General features: G+C 45.1%; 1 pseudogene across 1 annotated transcript in view; it reads left to right on the top strand.

Moving 5' to 3' along the window:
* Nucleotides 1–20,128, top strand: part of LOC146816444 (ATP-binding cassette sub-family C member 10-like) — an 839,384-nt pseudogene that overhangs the window by 116,956 nt on the left and 702,300 nt on the right. The window contains exons 4-5 of the transcript XR_014962842.1: nt 9,692–9,848; nt 14,408–14,559. The product of XR_014962842.1 is annotated as an ATP-binding cassette sub-family C member 10-like (transcript). The remainder of the gene's footprint in view (nt 1–9,691; nt 9,849–14,407; nt 14,560–20,128) is intronic.

Raw genomic sequence — 20,128 nt, 5'->3', positions numbered from 1 at the left:
AGTGAAGAGATTAGAATGGCCGTGAATGCTAGGGGCAAAACTGCTCTGATCCTCCTTGATCTGTCAGCGCAATTTGACACCGTCCACCACAAAAAATTGCTGTCCATCTTTTCTGAGATTAGTGTCACAAGCTCTGCAGGGAGCCTACTCAGATCATTTCTGCAATCACGCGAACAAGTGGTCCATATTGATAACTTTGACTCCTTGCCATTCTCCCTTCCTTGTGGGGAAGGAAGTTACACAGCCTGGTGGGGAACATGCACAGCCTCCCTGTCCCCGCCTGAGGGTCGAACCACGGCACTCAGCCCAATCACAATGCTGCTGTAAAGCAGCATCATGATTGGCCAGGGGATTCTGGGAAGCTGTGTGCTTCCTGTTGTGGTGCGGAGAAGACGACGGAGGAGAGGCAACGGCACCCAGGTAAGTCCTTTTATTTTATTTTTTATTCACCCCACTGTTCCCCCACCCCACCCCCCCATTCAGTAGCAGCCGCTATTATTTATATCACTCCGATAGCAGAGCCAATCAAGTCTTTCAGTTTCGCCCTTACATTCTACGCTGACTACACTCAAATAGTGTTCTCTCTCAGTAGTGAGGGGCTTGATTTAAGCACCCGCTTCTGCAATTGCTTGCGGGCAGTCGGCACCTGGATGTCCAAGAAATTCTAGCAAGACAGAGGTCCTGCTTTTTGGTGCCCAGCGCTCTTTTTGGACTCCTGCCTGGTGGCCGCACACATTGGGTACTGTTCCCTTGCCAGTTAAAACAACCCGCAATCTGGAGTCATGATGAAAGACGAACCTTCTTGCACAGACCAAGTCAACGCAGTCTCGTCTAAAGTTTTTTATAATCTTAAACTGATAAAATTGGTCCTTTTATCCAACCTCAACTTCAGAAATCAGTTGTTCCATCTCTTGCAATATCCAGACTTGATTATTGCAACGCTCTTTACCTTAACACACACAAGTCGGGTCTCAACAAGCTTCAAACTCTACAGAATGCAGCTGCGCTTCTTTTTCTCAATATTCCAAAGTTACTATCTGTGCCTAAACACCTGAAGAGGCTTCACTGGCTGCTTATCGGACACAGAGTTACAATCAAGGCTCTCTGTATCGTCTTTAAAGCTCTACATGAGGAAGGTCCCACATTTCTAAAAAACAACTTCACCTGGTACACTCCAATCAGGGCATTAAGATTGGCCTCATCCAAATTTGTGACTATCCCTAAATTCAAATGCATGGTTTGGCATGGCAGCAGCTTTTTGCTTGGTGCTTCCACCGCCTGGAACAATCTTTCACTCTCTATGAAATCCTCAAACAATCTTCTGACTTTCAGGAAATCCCTCAAGACCGGGTTATTCTATACAATTGCACTCTACATTTTTCTGCACTCTGTAGCCAGCTCCAAGACTCCCTCAGGTATTTGTGTGCTAAACAAATACATATGATACAACAAAAGGTCTAATCTATATAGTCTTCTAAGTGTTAGCATTCCAGCAAAAAGATGGGGCTACCACAGTCAATGAGAACTAAACATGGTAAGTGACTTTACATCACAAGGTGGGAACGACTAAGTGTAATATACGTAAAGCTTTAGGAGCATTCATCACTGCGAAGTTGAATATAAGTTATTAATAAGATGGTACATGACCACAAGTAGATTAAAACAAATGTATCCAGCAAGGTCAGATATTTGCTGGAGATTTGGAAAAGACAAGAGCACCTTTATCCACATCTGGTGGAAGTACGAGACAATCAAAACCTGGAAGAAAATCCTTAGTCGCATTGATGTGATTAGAGCGTAACAACATCTAGAAATCAGACTGTAATTTAATTACACCTGGAGGATAGGAGTGGGGGCAGAGGGGCGGGTACAAATAGCAGCATTAGAACCATCTGCTAGGGGAAGCCGAACAACTCAACACGCTGTACTGGAAGAAAAACAAGGCAACGTTAGATGTGCATTGGATGAATAGCCTTTTGCACACTCTAGCAGTAGAAAACTGACACATATTTAGCAATCTAATCCTAAATTTATTAAAATGTGGCCCCCAGCGATAGAATACCTGACACACATGTACAGTGAAATTAGCATTTGTCCCGGGATCCAAACGTTATATTTTTTTGACACAGTTAGTTAGAGGACAATGGGACTTGTAGTTGAGAAATGGATACCCTAAACTCTCCATGTGATGTGCTGCGTGCTGTGGGGGATTGGGCTTGGGAGTTGAGTAAGTTCATGTAAATGATTTTCCTTCTCATTTTGTCAGAACTACAGGGTTACTGATCCATGACAAAACCTCAATGGGCAGGACAGCATCGCTTGAATTATATTGTGTATGTATCATTATTGCTCTAAAACTAAATGCCCTCAGAAACACATATTATTATGGCATGGGGAAACCTTGCTGCTTGCTGTTGCTGCCCGGACGATCTGGAGTCTTTGCCTGCCGTCGTTGGATTGTGCCCCGTGCTGAGGGGAGGAACTTGCATCTTGCCGGACCCGCTGCGCGGGTCCCGCTGCGTTAGGAGTCACTGTGGGGAGGCGAGCTGAAAGAGAACTGAGCCCTCGTGAACCGGCAGGGCTGCGAGCAGCCCTCCAGGGACTCCATTGCCCAGGAGTCCCTGCGTGTCACACCTGTGGCCGCTCTCCCTGCCGGCCACGCCCCCCGACACCGTAAAAGCAGCCTGTGTTCGAAACACTGCGGGAAACATTGCTGCTTGCTGTTGCTGCCCGGACGATCTGGAGTCTTTGCCTGCCGTCGTTGGATTGTGCCCCGTGCTGAGGGGAGGAACTTGCATCTTGCCGGACCCGCTGCGCGGGTCCCGCTGCGTTAGGAGTCACTGTGGGGAGGCGAGCTGAAAGAGAACTGAGCCCTCGTGAACCGGCAGGGCTGCGAGCAGCCCACCAGGGACTCCATTGCCCAGGAGTCCCTGCGTGTCACACCTGTGGCCGCTCTCCCTGCCGGCCACGCCCCCCGACACCGTAAAAGCAGCCTGTGTTCGAAACACTGCGGGAAACCTTGCTGCTTGCTGTTGCTGCCCGGACGATCTGGAGTCTTTGCCTGCCGTCGTTGGATTGTGCCCCGTGCTGAGGGGAGGAACTTGCATCTTGCCGGACCCGCTGCGCGGGTCCCGCTGCGTTAGGAGTCACTGTGGGGAGGCGAGCTGAAAGAGAACTGAGCCCTCGTGAACCGGCAGGGCTGCGAGCAGCCCACCAGGGACTCCATTGCCCAGGAGTCCCTGCGTGTCACACCTGTGGCCGCTCTCCCTGCCGGCCACGCCCCCCGACACCGTAAAAGCAGCCTGTGTTCGAAACACTGCGGGAAACCTTGCTGCTTGCTGTTGCTGCCCGGACGATCTGGAGTCTTTGCCTGCCGTCGTTGGATTGTGCCCCGTGCTGAAGGTAGGAACTTGCATCTTGCCGGACCCGCTGCGCGGGTCCCGCTGCGTTAGGAGTCACTGTGGGGAGGCAAGCTGAAAGAGAACTGAGCCCTCGTGAACCGGCAGGGCTGCGAGCAGCCCACCAGGGACTCCATTGCCCAGGAGTCCCTGCGTGTCACACCTGTGGCCGCTCTCCCTGCCGGCCACGCCCCCAGCCCTGCCCCACCCCTAGATAACCAGCTGGAGTCACCGCTGCGCGGGAGCGAGCGGGAGCGACCGGGGCGAAGACCGGGCTAAGAGCGGGCCGTTTGAGGCCGCTCGAGGTCTGCGAGGACTGGACTGGGCCACCCTCCTTCGTTCGTTTCCCAACATTTCCTCGTCTGAGCCTAAATTGACAAACCATTCTATCATTTCATCCCCACTGTTAAACCAGGGGGTTGCCCTTGTTGTTGTTGTTAAGTTATGTGCACCAGGTTAACACGGAGCAAGGCCGCCAAGGGTGGCCCTCCAATCAATGGCCCCATGGATGATTTCATCACCCGTACCAATATAGCCATAGACCATGAAATTACTAAACTTCAGACTCGTGTCTCCCTGGAATTGGCAGCCGCCAGAAGACTGTCCCAGGTAATCGAACTCTCAAAAAAATCCTCCCTGGGCCACATAGCCACCGCGGTTACCCCGGAGCGTCCAGCCATTCCCCATTGTGTAGTCACGCAGGTTGACGTTCACCACACCCCGACTCTTCCCCTATTTTCCCCTACTTTAGAGCCACCGACTCAGGAAAGTGTAGTGAATCTACCTACCATTTCTCCCAAGCAGGATGTTAGTTTTAATTCCCCCACCCCTGTAATGTTTTCACCTAGGTGTATCACTAGTAAAGATAAACAGCCTAAAAGAAAATGCAATTCTTGGTCTGCTTACTGTCGTAAGAAGGCTAAAATTGCGGTTGCACAACAGCTGAAATTGATTAGTGTACCGGTATCCAATGCTATAGGAGGGTGTGTTTCCAGGGAACAATCACATTGTGAGGGAGCCAAAGAGGGGACAGCCACTGCTTCTTCCATCATCATGGCAGAGGATGAGGGCTTACACGTAGAGGGTCTGGAAAGGAATGAAGGGGAATTTATAGGTTTAGTTTGGGAAACTCTTAAGAAACTTCTCTCCCCCCTTGATCTTAGACTCTCACGCATTGAGTATAACTTGCTTGAGATGGATAAGAGCATTATTGCCCTGGCCACTCTCGGCCTGAGAAGTCTAGAAAATCAGGGCTTTCCTGTAGTTGACCCACCACCTCAAGTCCTAATTTCACAAGCCCCGCAACCCCCCCCTCCAGTACCAGCTTTTGTACGGCCGGTTCCCAAACCGCGGACCGTGGGTGTGGATCATATTTCCACCGCCCCCAAACCTAAGGCTCCCAAGCGCCCCACCCCTCTACCATCAGTTAAACCTAATGCAGGCGTCCCACATAGACCCCCTCCCAGTGAAGTGGCGTACCAACCAACCCAGGGCCCTCCTGTTAAGAACAATTTTAGAGGGGGCTATATCGATCTCCCTCCAGAGGCCAATGATTATGTGGTCGTGTTGACGGGTGTCCCCCAGATTGGAAACGGACAATACGAGAACCACTGGTCTCTGAAGAATAAGATAATGCATTGGCTTAATGTGAATAGACCAATTCCCAATGGCCGGAGAAGCAGAGTTCTGATGGTACGTAGAATCCCCTGGGTGGGTCCCACAAGGAAAACCAGTTCCGGGGACTGTATAGTGGTGACCTTTGAGGACCCTCACATGGCACACCACATCTGTTCTTGGCCCATTGGTGAAGGTTCTCTTGTTATACCTAGGCCACTGTCCTTCTTTTATCCACCACGCCCTAGACACACACGGGAAGAGGACTGGTCATTGGTACACCATCACACTTGGAGGAGTCATCCTAATATCCACCAAGATTTCCCCTTAAACTGGAATGGCCTCCCAACCTCGAATAGGTTTGGTGGTCTTGAGGAGGTAGATTGACTCCCAAGGCAATCTGCTCTCCAAGCACCTTCACCACAGGTCCTAGGGCTCACAGAATCTTTTCCTGTGTTGATTGAACCTTCTGCTGTTAGCTCCCTAGGCCCAGAGGGAATGTCATTTGCTTTACCTACAGAGGGGGGATTGAATACGTCATGCACTTTAGGCTCCCAAGTCGTAATGGAACGACTGGACTCTCCTCGTATGATTCCCTTGCCGCCTACTCAGAATGTCCCAGCAGTTAGGAAGTTGACCGATGCAGTAATGGCTCCCTACCATCACCAGATTGAGCCACTGCATAGGTTAAATAGAACAGCTGCGGGGGTAGCAGGACCTGTGCTCAATCTGGCTATACCTGTTAACCCTTCAAGGCAGATTACCCCAGCCGAACCCTTGTTAAAGATCATAAGTTGGAATGTGGCAGGGCTTGCCCGCAACTTTGAAATTCCTGAATGGAACGCCTTTTTGGACCCTTATAACATCTGTCTCTTGCAGGAAACCTGGTGCCTAGAACCCAGGCACAGAGTAGGCTTCATGACCTACTTCGTCCCAGCTTCCCAACAACATGGATGCAAAGGTCGCCCGTCAGGTGGCCTTCTAATATGGGTCAATATCGCACTAGGTTTAAGTGTAAGCCAAAAGTCCACTCATTCTCCTGACCTTCAGAGGATAACTATATTATGCCCAGGGGGAAGGAAGTTAGAAGTTTTTAACCTCTATCTAAGGGGGGCCAGGGGTGGGGCATCATCTCTATCCTCTACAGGTTTAAACAGTGATCTAGCCGCCTGCAGCATTGATTCTTATGTTCTTCTTGCAGGCGACTTCAACTGCTGCTTTGAACCATTGGCTAGGGAGGACATTCTGGACACTTGGGATGAGGACACAAGGAGAGGTATCCCCACCCTGACCCTAGACCCGATTCCTAAATGGACGCAGAGTGCGATAGACATCAATGCACTCTGCTTGGAACACGACCTAAGACCAACTAATGGACGATCCAAATCGGATTCTATGGGTGCGCATACCTACAACAGGATGGGACATACCTCCAGAATAGACTATATCATGCTGAATTACAATTTGTGGTCATTCCACTATGACATGGAGGTTATAGCGTCTTGTGATAGTGACCACAATCCTCTCTCTCTAACCCTGACTCCGCCTTGGCAGGTCGGGAACCTAGCCAAGTTTCCCCACAAGTGGAAAACCTCCCATGAACTTGTCCCTTCAAACTGTGGCAGGCGCCTAAAGTGGGCTAAAGTAGCGGCGGATGAGGAAAGGATGGCTCAGGCAGGGACCATCATGTTAGCGGTGGGGTCGTGCCTCGATGCCTTAGATGTCACCAGCAAAATTGTTTTACCGATATTCACAGAAACCATTGTGGCATTAAGCGATCTGTTTATTATATCCCAAACCAGCGCGAGGGTTGCTGTGAAAGGTGCTTCTAGGGCAAGAGATAAGTGGTATTCCTCCAAATGTCGGGTTGCTAAGGGGGAACTCATTTCCGCAGTGAAAAGCAAGGATCCAGGCAATATCAGACTTGCGAGGAAACTTTACAAAAAAGTTTTAGCTGAGGCTAAGGAGGCTCATGAATACAGTTATTGGCGGGATTTAGTGGAGGCAAGTACCAGGAAAGATTCCAAGGGGTTTTGGGATCTGTTGAGAGCCAGGGACAAACCTCTTGATCTTCAGTTTACCTGTAATATCCCTGGTGATGTCTGGTTTGCCCACTTTTCCAAACTGTATTCTGTTCCACGGGGGGCTCCCCAACTTAGCATGGGTCTTCTTGCCAGTTTTCCAGCCGAGATTTCATTTAACGACTGCCCCTTCAGCACTGAGGAAGTCGAAAGGGCAATCAGCTGTATTGTATCTAATAAGGCTGCAGGTCCTGATGGAATTCCGGGTGACCTGTTGAAGAAATACCCATCACTGTGGAGTAGACTAATTGCCTCACTCTTGAATGAGGCTTTGCTGGGAGGTTCTCTCCCTGACTCATGGAGGGGCGCTGAGGTCGTCCCTATTTTTAAGAAAGGCTGCCGGGACGACCCAGCTAATTATCGCCCTATTAGTCTGCTTGACTCAACACAAAAGGTTGCGGGCAAAGTGGTACTAGGTAGGATTTTGCAGTGGGCCGAAGAAAACCAGGTTCTGTCAGATTTCCAGGCAGGTTTTAGAACAGGGGTAGGCACCATCGAGCAGACATTTCGCCTTCTAATGATATATTGGAAAGTGGTTGTGCTGGGTGGGGGCAGCTTGTATCTAGTCTTTATAGACTTGCGAACTGCCTTCGACCTGGTCCCACGAGCCCAATTGTGGAATGTCCTCGATAGGTTGGGCATACCCCCTTACTTGTTGGCTTTGCTCATAAAGTTTCATGAAAGCAACTTTGCTCAGATTAGATGGGGTACCCAGGGGGAAAAAACATCTCGTATTCCCGTAGATAGGGGCGTCCGCTAGGGGTGTGTGCTTGCCCCCACTCTGTTTTCTCTCTATGTTAACGGAGTGGTGGAGCATCTGCTTCAACACCCGTCAGATGCACCATCCCTGGCTGGCAGGAAAGTTCCTACGCTCCTATTTGCGGATGATACCCTCCTAATTTCAAAATCACCAGCAGGTATCCAAAAGTTGCTTTCTAGTTTCAAGGCCTTCTGTGACATCAAGGGCCTGTCCATAAATATAAGCAAGACCAAATTCCTTGTTCTTAACCCCCCCAGGAAATCTGTTGTCCCTCCTGTTTTAGACTCTGTTCCACTCGAAAAAGTCAAAGAATTTGACTACCTAGGCATTCGACTCTGTGACAATATGAGTTGGAAGGGGCACCACCAAAAGGTGTTTCTGACCCATAAGAGGGTTGCAGGAGCCCTGCTCAAAGAACATCGTGCCTCATCCTTAAAACCTATTGGGGCACTACTAGACATTTACAGGGCAAGGGTGGTGAGTGCAGTATTGTATGGCGCGGAATTGTGGGGCATACAGAGAGTCGACATCTTAACCCACCTCGAAAACAACTTCCATAAAGATCTTATGAAGTTACCCCACAGTACCCCTACAATCCCCCTCTTGCTAGATGCAGGTACACGCCCAATTTGCGAGCAAGCTAGGCTACGCCCCCTTTTATTATGGGCCAGGATATGGAACGTCCCTGAACTGAGTAGCTATGCAGATGCCCCAAGCGAACTCTTATCCCTATCAGGCTGGCATAAGGTAACCTGGCTCAGGGAGGTTAAGCAACTTCTTTATGAGTTGGGTTTAGGAGACGCTTGGGTCAACAGAACAACACCTTCAAAACAAATGCTAAAGAAGGCTTACTGGTTTTGGGTGGATAACGAGAGATTGTGCAACCCTAAACATTGTAAATCTGTTGCCTAGTTCTTGCTAGTTAAGGATCTCCCCCTTAGAGGACCTTATCTGGTCTTAATCCATAACTCGGGCGACAGAGCATTGTACTTTAAATTTAGGGTGGGTGTACTTCCCTTAGGATTGTTAACTTCCACCTGGAAACCTCCATTTCAAACTATACCTTATTGCCCCTTCTGTGACTCAAGGGTTGAGTCCATAGCTCATCTGTTGTTTGAGTGCCATGCTTATGCTGTGCCTAGGTCGAGATGGTTGAAGCCCCTACGTAGGAGTCTGGGCACAAGATCACATTTGGAAGCCTTACGCATACTGCGTTCAGATGCCCGTCCCTTTTTTGCCTGCTGTATGGCTACATTTCTGGGCTGGGCTTGGAGGATAAGAACTGCAAAGAAACAGTTGATACTGTAATGTGCTTCGGCCTGTATTGGCTCTTAAAATTGGCTACCATTTCACTTTTTTTTTAAAATGCCACTGTTGATTCTGTAGGCTTTTATACTGTGCTTTGTTAAACTGTTTTTTTTCTATTGATGTAATGTATTGCTTTTATGATATGTTTTTATATCGAAATAAAGCTTCAATCAATCAATCAATCATATTATTATGGCATGTATTGTAACTTTGAATTATTGAATTTTGTATTCCCTTTGACAAAAAATAATATTTAAAAATGTGGTCATTGTTTAGGGTGGGCACCAGCTAATCTAGAACTGAATGTTAGAAATTCACCTAATATCTTTGAAATCAAGGGCCTGATTTGAAGTTTGGCAGGCAAGGTACTCCAACCTGGCGGCCACAAACAGAAAAAAATAATTGTGGCCATGAGTTTTTAGCTTTTCAGAAACCAGCACTTACCTGTCCTTGACACTGTCACTTATTAACATCTGGCTATAAGACTCTTTGGCAAAAACATGTAATACAATATCCTACTTTTACCATAGGTCTTTACAACCTTGTCTCTCATCGACTTGCTGATTTTGCCGCTCAACGTTTTCCCATGGATGTTGACTTCAGTTGTACAAGCCAAAGTGTCCCTGGATAGGATCGAGCGGTTCCTCCAAGTTCCAGATCAAGACCTGGACTCCTATTACATCACTGGTACGAGGCCGGCAAAGAAACAGGGACAGTAAAAGAAAAAAACAGTAGTGGGAAGTCAAGGAGGTTCAGAAGGCGCCAGATATGGCGGAATGTAGCTAAGTAATCTTAGGGCTAGCAGAACTTCAGGATTAAAATGCATTTGTTTTTTCACAATTGATATAGAAACTGTAATTCCACGTAAAGGAATGCAAAGGTTTGTACAAAGTGGACCACTGAATGCCAGAAATATAGATTTCTGATTTAAACACCTAATTCTGACATTTCCTGTGATCTGCAGGCCACGATTTGAAATCCTGGGTAGGCCAACTCAGCCGTCCGTCCTTCTAAGGTTGGTTAATTAATTACTACTAGCTAGGATAATAGCAATAACTGTTATTCACAGTGTCTAGAAAGGGTAGAAGAGCAGTATGAAATAGTATATTGAGCCTTATTTCTGGATTATGTATGGATAGTTTACATCCACTATATCATCAGCTTTATATTACATTTTTATTTTTGTGTATTTATTTATTAATGGGAAATTGTAGCTCGCACAGCTACTCAAACAGTGTCCCGGCGCAAGAAAAAGAATTCAATAGCGTCCTAGATGAAAAGGAAGGTCTTACGTTTTTTCCTAAAGAGCTGAGAATCCTGGATGCTGCAGAGGTAAAGAGGAAGTTGGTTCCAGGCCACAGCCACCTTGTAAGCAAGGGAGCTGCCGCCTACCCTCTCCAGGCGAAACCTAGGGAGATGGGCCAAAAGCATTGCAGCTGAGCAAATCTGCCTGGTAGGGACATAGAACCTGAAGCGCTTTCTCAGGTATGCGGGGCCATGTCCATAGACGGCTGCGTGTGCCAGGACCAAGGATTTAAACTTCACCCTCTCAACCACAGGAAGCCAGTGCAGAATACGCAGGTGATTTCTAATGCTGGTCTTAATGGGGATATTAAGAAGAGTTCTGGCTGCGGCTTTCTGCACTACCTGAAGTTTGTTCAGTAGGTAGCTGCTAGTAGGTAGTAGTAGTTGGTAGTACATGAAACTTATATCACATTATTTACATCAGCCTAACCACTACATCGCAAGTTAAGTATAATAGGTGAATACAGTAGTTCACAGCATAATGCAGACAATGTGAAGCTAAAAATAATACTAATATACTTACTATGATGATGTAATAGTAGGCAATATTTTGGAAGTGACATAGTTACAGGTCCATAAAAAACGTAAAGAATACTATTAAGATTTTAAATCTAAGCCGTGCAGCAGGGCCTGATAATTTACCTGCAGTAATAATTAAAACAGAGCTAAATTGGTGGGCCCAATTTTTCTCAAAACTTTTCATAGCAGTATTAACCACAGGTACAATTCCAAAATCTTGGAGGGGAGCCGTAATTAGGCCATTGCATAAAAAAGGGGATTTAAAGGACCCCAAGAATTATAGATTGATTAATCTATTAGATATCGGTGTGAAAGTGTTCTCTAAAATAATCCTGGGAAAACTGAAGGAGTGGGTTGAATTAAATACAATTGTCCCGGTAGAACAAGGAGGTTTTAAAGAGGGGCACTCAACTCTTGATCATTGTTTTGCATTGTGGGCCGTGGCTAGGAAGACAGTAGAACAGCAGGGTAGATTATACTGCTGCTTTGTCGACTTCCGGGCGGCATTTGATCTAGTAGATAGAGAATGCTTATGGGAGACGCTAAATAGATATAATATCCCCGAGGACCTATTAGAAGTCATCCAAGGACTGCACAGCGAAAATTGGGCACAAGTTATTAAAGATACAGCAGGAGGTTTAACCCGAGAAATAAAAATCAATAATGGTTTAAGACAGGGATGTGTCTTGGCTCCTCTTATATTTTCTATTTTTCTTGCTGACTTACCAAAACTGTTAATAACTGAAAGAGGAGCAAGCCCAAAGGTAAATGGAAAGCATCTGTCTTGCCTACTATACGCAGATGACCTAGTTATCTTAGACCAAACGGAATTAGGGTTGCAAAGAAAGCTAAATGTTTTTGAGACATATTGTCTAGCCAAACATCTAATAGTAAACATGGAAAAAGCTAAAATATTGTGTTTTGGAAAGAAAAAACATGAATATAGCTGGTGCCTGGGTCAGACAAAAATGGAAGTCGTCAATGAATATAAATATTTGGGAGTATGGTTTGACAGAGCTTTAAATTGGGGTATGCATCAACAGGCCCAGAAAATAAAAGGTCTAGCAGGAATTTGTGGGTTGAAAAAATTTAACAGTATTTATGAAGACATGTCACATAGACCAGTGTTGAAAGCATTTAAGGCTATGATCCCCCCACAGATGCAGTATGGGGCAGAAATATTGTGTTTGGGGAGGAAATGTTCATGGGATAAGGAGGAAGGTAAATGTTTAAAAACTCTTCTTTCCTTGCCTAGCTCCTCAATGGTACAGGCCATTAGGCAAGAACTAGATTGGCCAGCATGGAACATACAAGTCCAGGTAAATCTGTGTAGATTTTGGAAACGGTTGGGATTAGGAGAGGAGGAGAAAGTGTCATGTTGGTGTAGGAAGGAGATACAACAGAGTGAATTAAAGTGGGCAAAAGCTACCAGAAATAAACTGCTCTCCATTTGTGAATCATTAAAAGTAAAAATTGACCCAGAATCATTATGTATTGAAGAACGGAAGAGTGTTCTAAAAATTTTGGGAAATTAAAAATCCAGACAGATCAACATGGATTACTTGAATCAAAAAAAGTCTGTGCATTTTATGTTAAATACCTGGAGCAATGATAATTGGTATCCGTATCTAGATACTGTACCAAATCAAGGGTTGAGATTGGAACTATTAAAAGTGAGAATAGGTATTAATCCCGCCCGTTCAAATGAGAAAATAAAAAACATATTAATGGATGACTGTGGTAAATGTACATGCGGGCTAGATTTTAAATGTACCTGTGTTCATTTTATAATGGATTGTCAAAAATTGCGGCGGATGATTTTTAAAGCCACTCTTTTTAAAATATGGAATAAGCTCAAGGATACAAGCAATTAAGCTCCTTATTGACATGCAGTTTTTTTATATCGCAATTGCTTTGGCAAAGTTCGTACAAGTAGCTAAATGTTTTCTCATGGAATAAGGAAATGAAAAGGGTGGTCCAAGGGGGATAAACAGAGGCCAATCGAATGTTTGTAATTATATCATGTATTGAATTTTTTTAGATAAACGGCCTTGGCTCATAGTATGACAATTCAAAAATAAGCTTTTACGAGAAAATAATGAAATTTGATTTTAGGTTCTTTTAAAAATTTTAACAATTGTATTTATTATCCGTGTCATGTTGGTATATGTAGTTTAAAGACCAATTGGTCACAATAAACTTATTTTTGATTGATTGGGGTCCATATTATTGACTTCGGTGTAGTACTATACAACATACAGATGCTCAAGAATGTTGGGGGGTTGGGATGTTTGGTCTCCAAAGTCTTGGTTAAATCAATGGGCTTCTTGTGCAGCAGTACTAGTCTTTCAATAATGGCAGCCCCTTGGAGGCGCAGACTGATGGAAACATGCGATGATGATGAGTGACACATACAGCACACTATGTTGTGTTATCAGCATTTCTTTAGCACCATCTACAATTGATAGGCAATTAAAGCACTTTGTTCTCCAAAACTCCTTTCATTCCTTCAGTGTTAACATGCGGCTTTCCAGAATTTTTGAGCACTAAGTATTTGTGCAGGTGGGCGCAACAATTTCAAAGGTTGTGGTTCATCAGTGGTTTGTTGAAGATGTTGCGGATTCTGTATGTTGCCTTGGATATGGTGAAGTGCTGTTGTGTTTTGCTTGGTGTTTAGACCTGGAAAAGAACATTTGTTTTCTAATTATTCTAAAGTTAGCAATAAATCTGAGGTCAAAAGGACCCATAGAAAGCATTGCTTTAAACTTGGTCTGAGATATCTTTTCATTTTTGAAGAACCTCTGAAACAAGGGGCATGTAGGAGGGAATAATCTCTTGGGTGGAGATTTCTGGCAGGCACATACCAGGCGAGTCTGGCTTGCAGATGGGTTGAAGTAGAATTTAAAAAGTGCCTAAACTCATGTGAGTCAGTATTATATTGGATTATGTGCCTCTACCATGCTTACAGACATGATCTCTTTTTATACTTTGATCATCCTTTTCCGTACATGTCATGTATTTGAATTCAAGTGGGTTCCTGTGTTGGTACTCGTCGCCAGAAATTGTACGGAAAAGGATGATCGTACAAAGTTGTGATGAAGAACTTTTTTATTGAGAGTTACCAACACAGACTCCGCTAAGGTGCGAAGCTGAGGAGATCACACCAGCTTCCTCGGTCACCAGCTGCGAACTGTCAACATTCCAGAACTCAGCTGGTGACAGGGGATGCAGCAACTACTGTGTCCAGGGTTGGACATAAGAATACAGAACACAACAATCATGTGCATAGTGATGACTCTGTCACCTTCGTTTGGTGACAGACTTCAATAAAATTAACATACACCATAGTGTGTCTAGAACTAAAAATCCCTCTTTTTTACAGACTACTTTTTAAATTGATCTTTTGGGGTATCCTTTCTCAGCTCCTGCCTCAGATCCAGACTTGGCCTTAGAAGTACGCAATGCCACGTTCTCCTGGTCTCTGCCGAAGGAAGGCGGTGTTGGCCCGATTGATCCCAAGGAGGAGCAAAAGGGCACATTGGAGATCGTCATCCATCATCTGGCAGTGAAACAGGTAGGGTAGTTTCTTCCTCTGGGAATTTGGTGTGACTGGAGTAAAGATATGAGTAGAACCTGAGGTAAAGTCGCCAAATTTACATTAATTTTAACTTCGACAAATCAACAGAAAAGTTAAATTAAGCACTTATGTTTATATATTTATATATCATATTTAACATACATGCTTACGGAGTCCAAATCCTCTAAATGTGGAACAATTATATAAAAAACATGCTTGGTATTTGGTTTACAAACAGGGTTTTGGTTGGTATAACTGATCATTTTAAGAAAAAGCAGAGCTGTGGCAACAACCTTATTTTTCCACAAATACAATTGATGTAAATGTAAAATAATGAGAATGCAATTTCCCATCCTTGGATTGAGGGGGTGAAGAACAATTGTGAAGTTTTCCATGTATATTGCAACTTCAGTTGTAGGAGATACAAGATACAACGTTATTGAGGCTGGATGAGGGATTGCCGGAGGTAGGGCTCCCATGGGTGAGTACCGCACCCCAATATTTGGGGTCAGACTGGCGGGGACAGTTGACCAATATCTGGTGCTTAACATTTGTAGAGTGGTGGAGGGATCGCAAGGTTCGGTGCGCTTTTGGCGGGAGCTGCCTCTGTCACTTATGGGGAAGATAGCTCTGATTAAAATGGTGGTCCTGCCCAGATGATTGTACGTTTTAGTTGAGAGGGGGGGCTGGCAGGGGGGAATCGGTAGACACTAGGTTGCTCATAGGTTTGGAGGCATGTACTATAGTAGGCACCCATGGGGTTAGACACAGATGAGGCAACATGCATAAAGGTGAAATTATTGTTGATGTTAGTTGAAATGTTGACTATACTTGCACTGACAGTCAATTCAAAGTTTATTGTGTAGGTTACTTAAAACCAAAACAATATAAAACATTAACAAACAAAACGGCATAATAGGCTGAGAAAAAAGGAAAACGATGAATCCGTGCAATAGCTGGCACTTAGTGCCCCAAAATAACATTCTAGGCAAACAAGCAGTATTATTAGATTTAGGATGTTTGACTATTTAAAATCTGTTATGAAAAAGCCGGTTTAAATATTTTTATACAAAAGTAAAGAAAAAAAAAAGTTTTAAAATCAACCGCAAGATAGAGTGTATACATGACAGATGTTAAAACTCAAGTGCAAAGAGGTCAAACATTACTATGCCTAATGTCCAAGATGCAGAAGCTGGGAATTGTCAATCCACAAACATCTCTATGCTTGGTTGTGTGTTTTTAAGAAGGCCCTGCGCAACTTTGAGAAATGTGCCTATTCTTGCCAGTTCAAGGAGAACCATGGTACTAAAAATCCAGTTCATTGCGTTGTTGCATGTTCTTATGCCATGGGTTAAACAAGCATTTGCAATGCAATAGGTCTCGCATTTATAAGAGTTTGAGCTATTGGCATTGTAAAATTACAATGCCTTTTATTTATGTTTTGGTTTTAAAACAAATAAAAGGCATTGTCATTTACAATGTCAGTAGCATAAACTCGCATAAAAGCAGTGTGCGGCGTGCAGCAGTGTGCGGCGTGCAGCAGTGTTTCGTTTAGCAGTGTGAGGCATGCAGCACTGTGTGGCGCCAGCGGCGTGCAGCAGTGTGCTGCGTGCAGCAGTGTCGTGCAGTATGCAGCAGTGAGTAATGCAGCAGTGTTCAGCAGTGTGTGGCGTGCAGCAGTGTGTGGCGTGCAGCAGTGTGTGCCGTGCAGCAGTGTGTGGCGTGCAGCAGTGTTTCGTGTAGCATTGTGCGGCGTGCAGCAGTGTGTGGCATGCAGCAGTGTGTGGCATGCAGCAGTGTGCGGCGTGCAGCCGTGCGGCGTGCAGCAGTGTGTGGAGTGTAGCATTGTGTGGCGTGCAGCAGTGTGTGGCGTGCAGCAGTGTATGGCGTGCAGCAGCATGCAGCAGTGTGTGGCGTGGAGCGGCATGCAGCAGTGTGTGGCGTGGAGCGGCATGCAGCAGTGTGCAGCGTGCAGCAGTGTGCGGCGTGCAGCAGTGTGAGGCGTGCAGCAGTGTGAGGCGTGCAGCAGTGTGAGGCGTGCAGCAGTGTGAGGCGTGCAGCAGTGTGAGGCGTGCAGCAGTGTGAGGCATTTTCCGATACACCAGTCTGTGTTATTTCAAAGTCATGAAATGATCAAGCAGAAAGATACTGTACATATTGCAGGAGTAGTGAGCACGGTAATGCACGTTTTGAAAAACACCCCCTTTCAAGGTATGTGTTGTCATTTAGATGACTATGGCCTCTCATGACACCGAAGTGAATGGATCACATATAAAAAATGTCACCAAGGCAAAACCTCTGGTACCTATGTGTACAGTGCTTTATTTTTTTGATTTGGTAGGAGGGGAAGTCACTTCTTGTTGACCACGCAGCTATTCAACAAAACCATAACTATAGCACATGTGCTTGCCCTCGCAAGCACATAATAAATACACTTATGGCAGTAGATTTTCACTAAGGGGTGTAGGTCCACGCTTCGGACAAGTCAAAAGGGGCCCTCTTCTTTATGTAATATCCCTTAACTCACGCTAGATAGATTAAAAGAGCACCCACCTCGGATTTTTGGGACTATTAAAACTTGCAAAAACCAACACAAACTCGAGCATGTACTGTTATCGTCTTCTTAGTGGCATATTCTATTTTTGTTTAGGTGGAATTTCTTAAATAACATTGAGCTCAGGTGTTTTACTCCTTCTGGGCACTGGCGTTGCAATCCCAACTGAAAACATAGTCCATGGATGTGGATGTAACATGAATCGGTGCTTGTTCTGGGTTCTCTTTCCGTGTAGGGCATGCTTGAAAGCCTGGGTTTATAAATCGATTTCCGTACAACTCCAAGCGCACTGTCCTTTCCGTTTTTTGGAAGTGCAGGTACCCGGGCTAAAAGGCGAATTAAACACGGACACATACAAAGACTTAAACAATGTTGCAAAGTTGATTTATTTAGACACTGTGAGTTGGAGATTATTGCAAGCGCATGATTAAATGCACTTCTTTACTGCAGCGGGTTATGTTGTACAAGTTACACAGTGCACTGCAGCACGATGCAGTTACTCGGCTTTTGCACCCCACAAAGGCCAAGAGACGTTTCGTATTCATCAGTACGGGGCCAGGTAGGAGGAATAAACATTAGATTATGGTTTGTCTTCATGGTTTGACAGTTCACTGGATACGTAAATGACTGAGCGCACGCTACACCAAGTATCTGACGCGTGTTTAAGAGGGGCAGATCTGCTTGTGTAAATGGAGCCACCACTTGGGAAGGACGCCCTTCGAAAGTAAGGTACGACAGATGGGAAATAAATCCACAGATTCTTCTCAATTCGTTCACTTCTACCATAGTAGAGGGGATTGCTTTCGATGCAAATACGCCATAGAAAGTCATAGCCGCTTGTTTTGTTACTCAGCAAGTTAGACTTTGAAGAGTTTTTTTATGCTGCGATTCTAGCTCCCCTGCACCCCACGGGCTTCGGTTGACCTTAGTACAATGCAGACTGTTACATGAACGGCGTCAGTATAAGTTCAAAAGTTCAGGCTAAATTCATAGACTGTTGATTTTGTCGAGAGGTGCACTCGAGAAGCAGGAGAAGGGACAGGGCTTCACTTCGGGTCTGCCCGGCCGGTAAAGTGGATGGTGAGTCAGGGCACTCAGATCGGATTTGCTTGTAGGGTCACAATTATAAACGTAAATCCGAAAATGATGTGGGCAAAATTATAGAAAGAGAAGACACAACGTACACACGAAAAAACTTAAAGAACAGTTTGTTTTCGCCATAACCATGCAATTAAAAGGTTTAGGCAGGTATAAGTGGCATCAGAATCTCTTCTACAAAAAGCACTTTTATTCGACAAATGCATGTTTAACCCCTCCAGCTACCTATCTGCAAGATAGAGATATGCATCAAAATAGAAATACACCAAAGCCATAGCCAATAGGTCTCGCTTTTGGGACCTTATAAGTATTTAGTTATGCAACTGTTGCATGACTAAAAACGTATAAGGTCCCAAAGGCAAGACCTATTGGCACGCTTGTTACTGTTTCTATGTGTGCTGCATTAAGCAGCTCACATAGGAGTTTCAAATCGGCATTCTGGATTGTTTTGATGCAGGAAGGGACACCTTCCTGCACATACACAATCATTCCCCCAACACAGACACACCCATGCACTATTGTGCAATGGTGCCTGCTTTGACACTGGGCAGCTAGATTTATTGCCAGTGCTAGGGGAAACGCAGGGGTGCGCCACATTCTTGTTATTACTGCGCCTCACTGCGTTTTCAGAATGGCAAATCTGTAGTTAGCAATTTTTGCTTAATACTACGCTTAGTCATTCTGTTGTAAATATGGCCCAACAGCTCTTAAAAAACACAAAGTAAGGGAAAACCATAACCAAGGTCAGGGATAGAAGCCATTCATAGTAAAGGAGGCCTAAAAGATTAAATGATGAGAGAGAGAAGTAAAGCGTGTTTATGGGCGTTGCTTTCATTAGTGCAACAGTTGCAATGGCACCAGGGCCAGAAGCATGAGGGGCCCACTGAACTATGCTTATTGCTGTATTTTATCATTCAAGTAGCAGTCAGGGGCACATTCCCTTCCTTGCATTAAGGCCCACGTTACACTGGGTTCGCTACTGAGCTTGTGAGAGAGAGAGAGAGAAAGGTCGTGAAGGAAGAGTGGATGTAAGGACGTATGGAAAGAAGAAAGCTTTGAAGGGCCAAAAGCATTATAAGGTGAATGTATGGGTGACAGGACTGATGGGTGAAGTGTAAAACAACATTTGTATGGGTGGTTGAATGAAAGAAAACCAAGAATAATAAAAGGTTGGATGAATGCATGGATAGGTGGATGAAAGTCTGGGTGAACTGATAAAAGGAGGGTGAAATAATGGACGGATGAACATGAATGGATGTATAGATGGGGAAACGATGGGTGAATGGCTGGAAGTGTGAGTGAAAGGATGGATGGAGGGACGGAAGAGTGTAATGATGAAAAGGTCAATAGACAGAATGGTAAAGTAAGGATGGGTTGAAGCATGAAGAGATGGATAGGTGGATGGATGTACGAAAGGATGCAGAGAAAGGACAGAAGGTGGGATGAAGGGTCCTCATATAGGGTGACTAGGACCAACTCAGTTCACTCACCAATGGCATGCGTGGTATGGATGAAAGTGGGGGATATTTTAGGGTTCTGGCAACTCCAACAGTTGTGTTTGCTTTGGTCGCCCTAATTTGGCAGATGATTCAAATGGCGTACCGGATGGAACATAGCATCCTACCTGCAGTATTTTTCACATTTGTATATCAAAATTGGGTCGCCTGACTGTCTCTATTAATATTTTTTTAATCTGCCTCACAGACTTACTGGGACTCCTTTACTGCGTGCAAGCAGCGCGGTGTGCATGACAGGCACAGACATGGCATCAGTACACCTTTACTGTATTGTATGATAAGATTAGCAGACGAGTTCGCATTATTAGGAACTCTGGGACAGATTTACAAGCCCCTTGCGCTACTCTTGCGCCACTTTTAACACGGGAAAAGTGACTCAAAAGTAGCGCAAGGGGCT

The sequence above is a fragment of the Triturus cristatus genome, chromosome 6, assembly GCF_964204655.1.
Source record: "Triturus cristatus chromosome 6, aTriCri1.1, whole genome shotgun sequence".
NCBI classification, from domain to species: Eukaryota; Metazoa; Chordata; class Amphibia; order Caudata; family Salamandridae; genus Triturus; species Triturus cristatus.
Note: the sequence above shows the minus strand (reverse complement) of the source record. Positions and strands in the feature narration are given on the sequence as shown.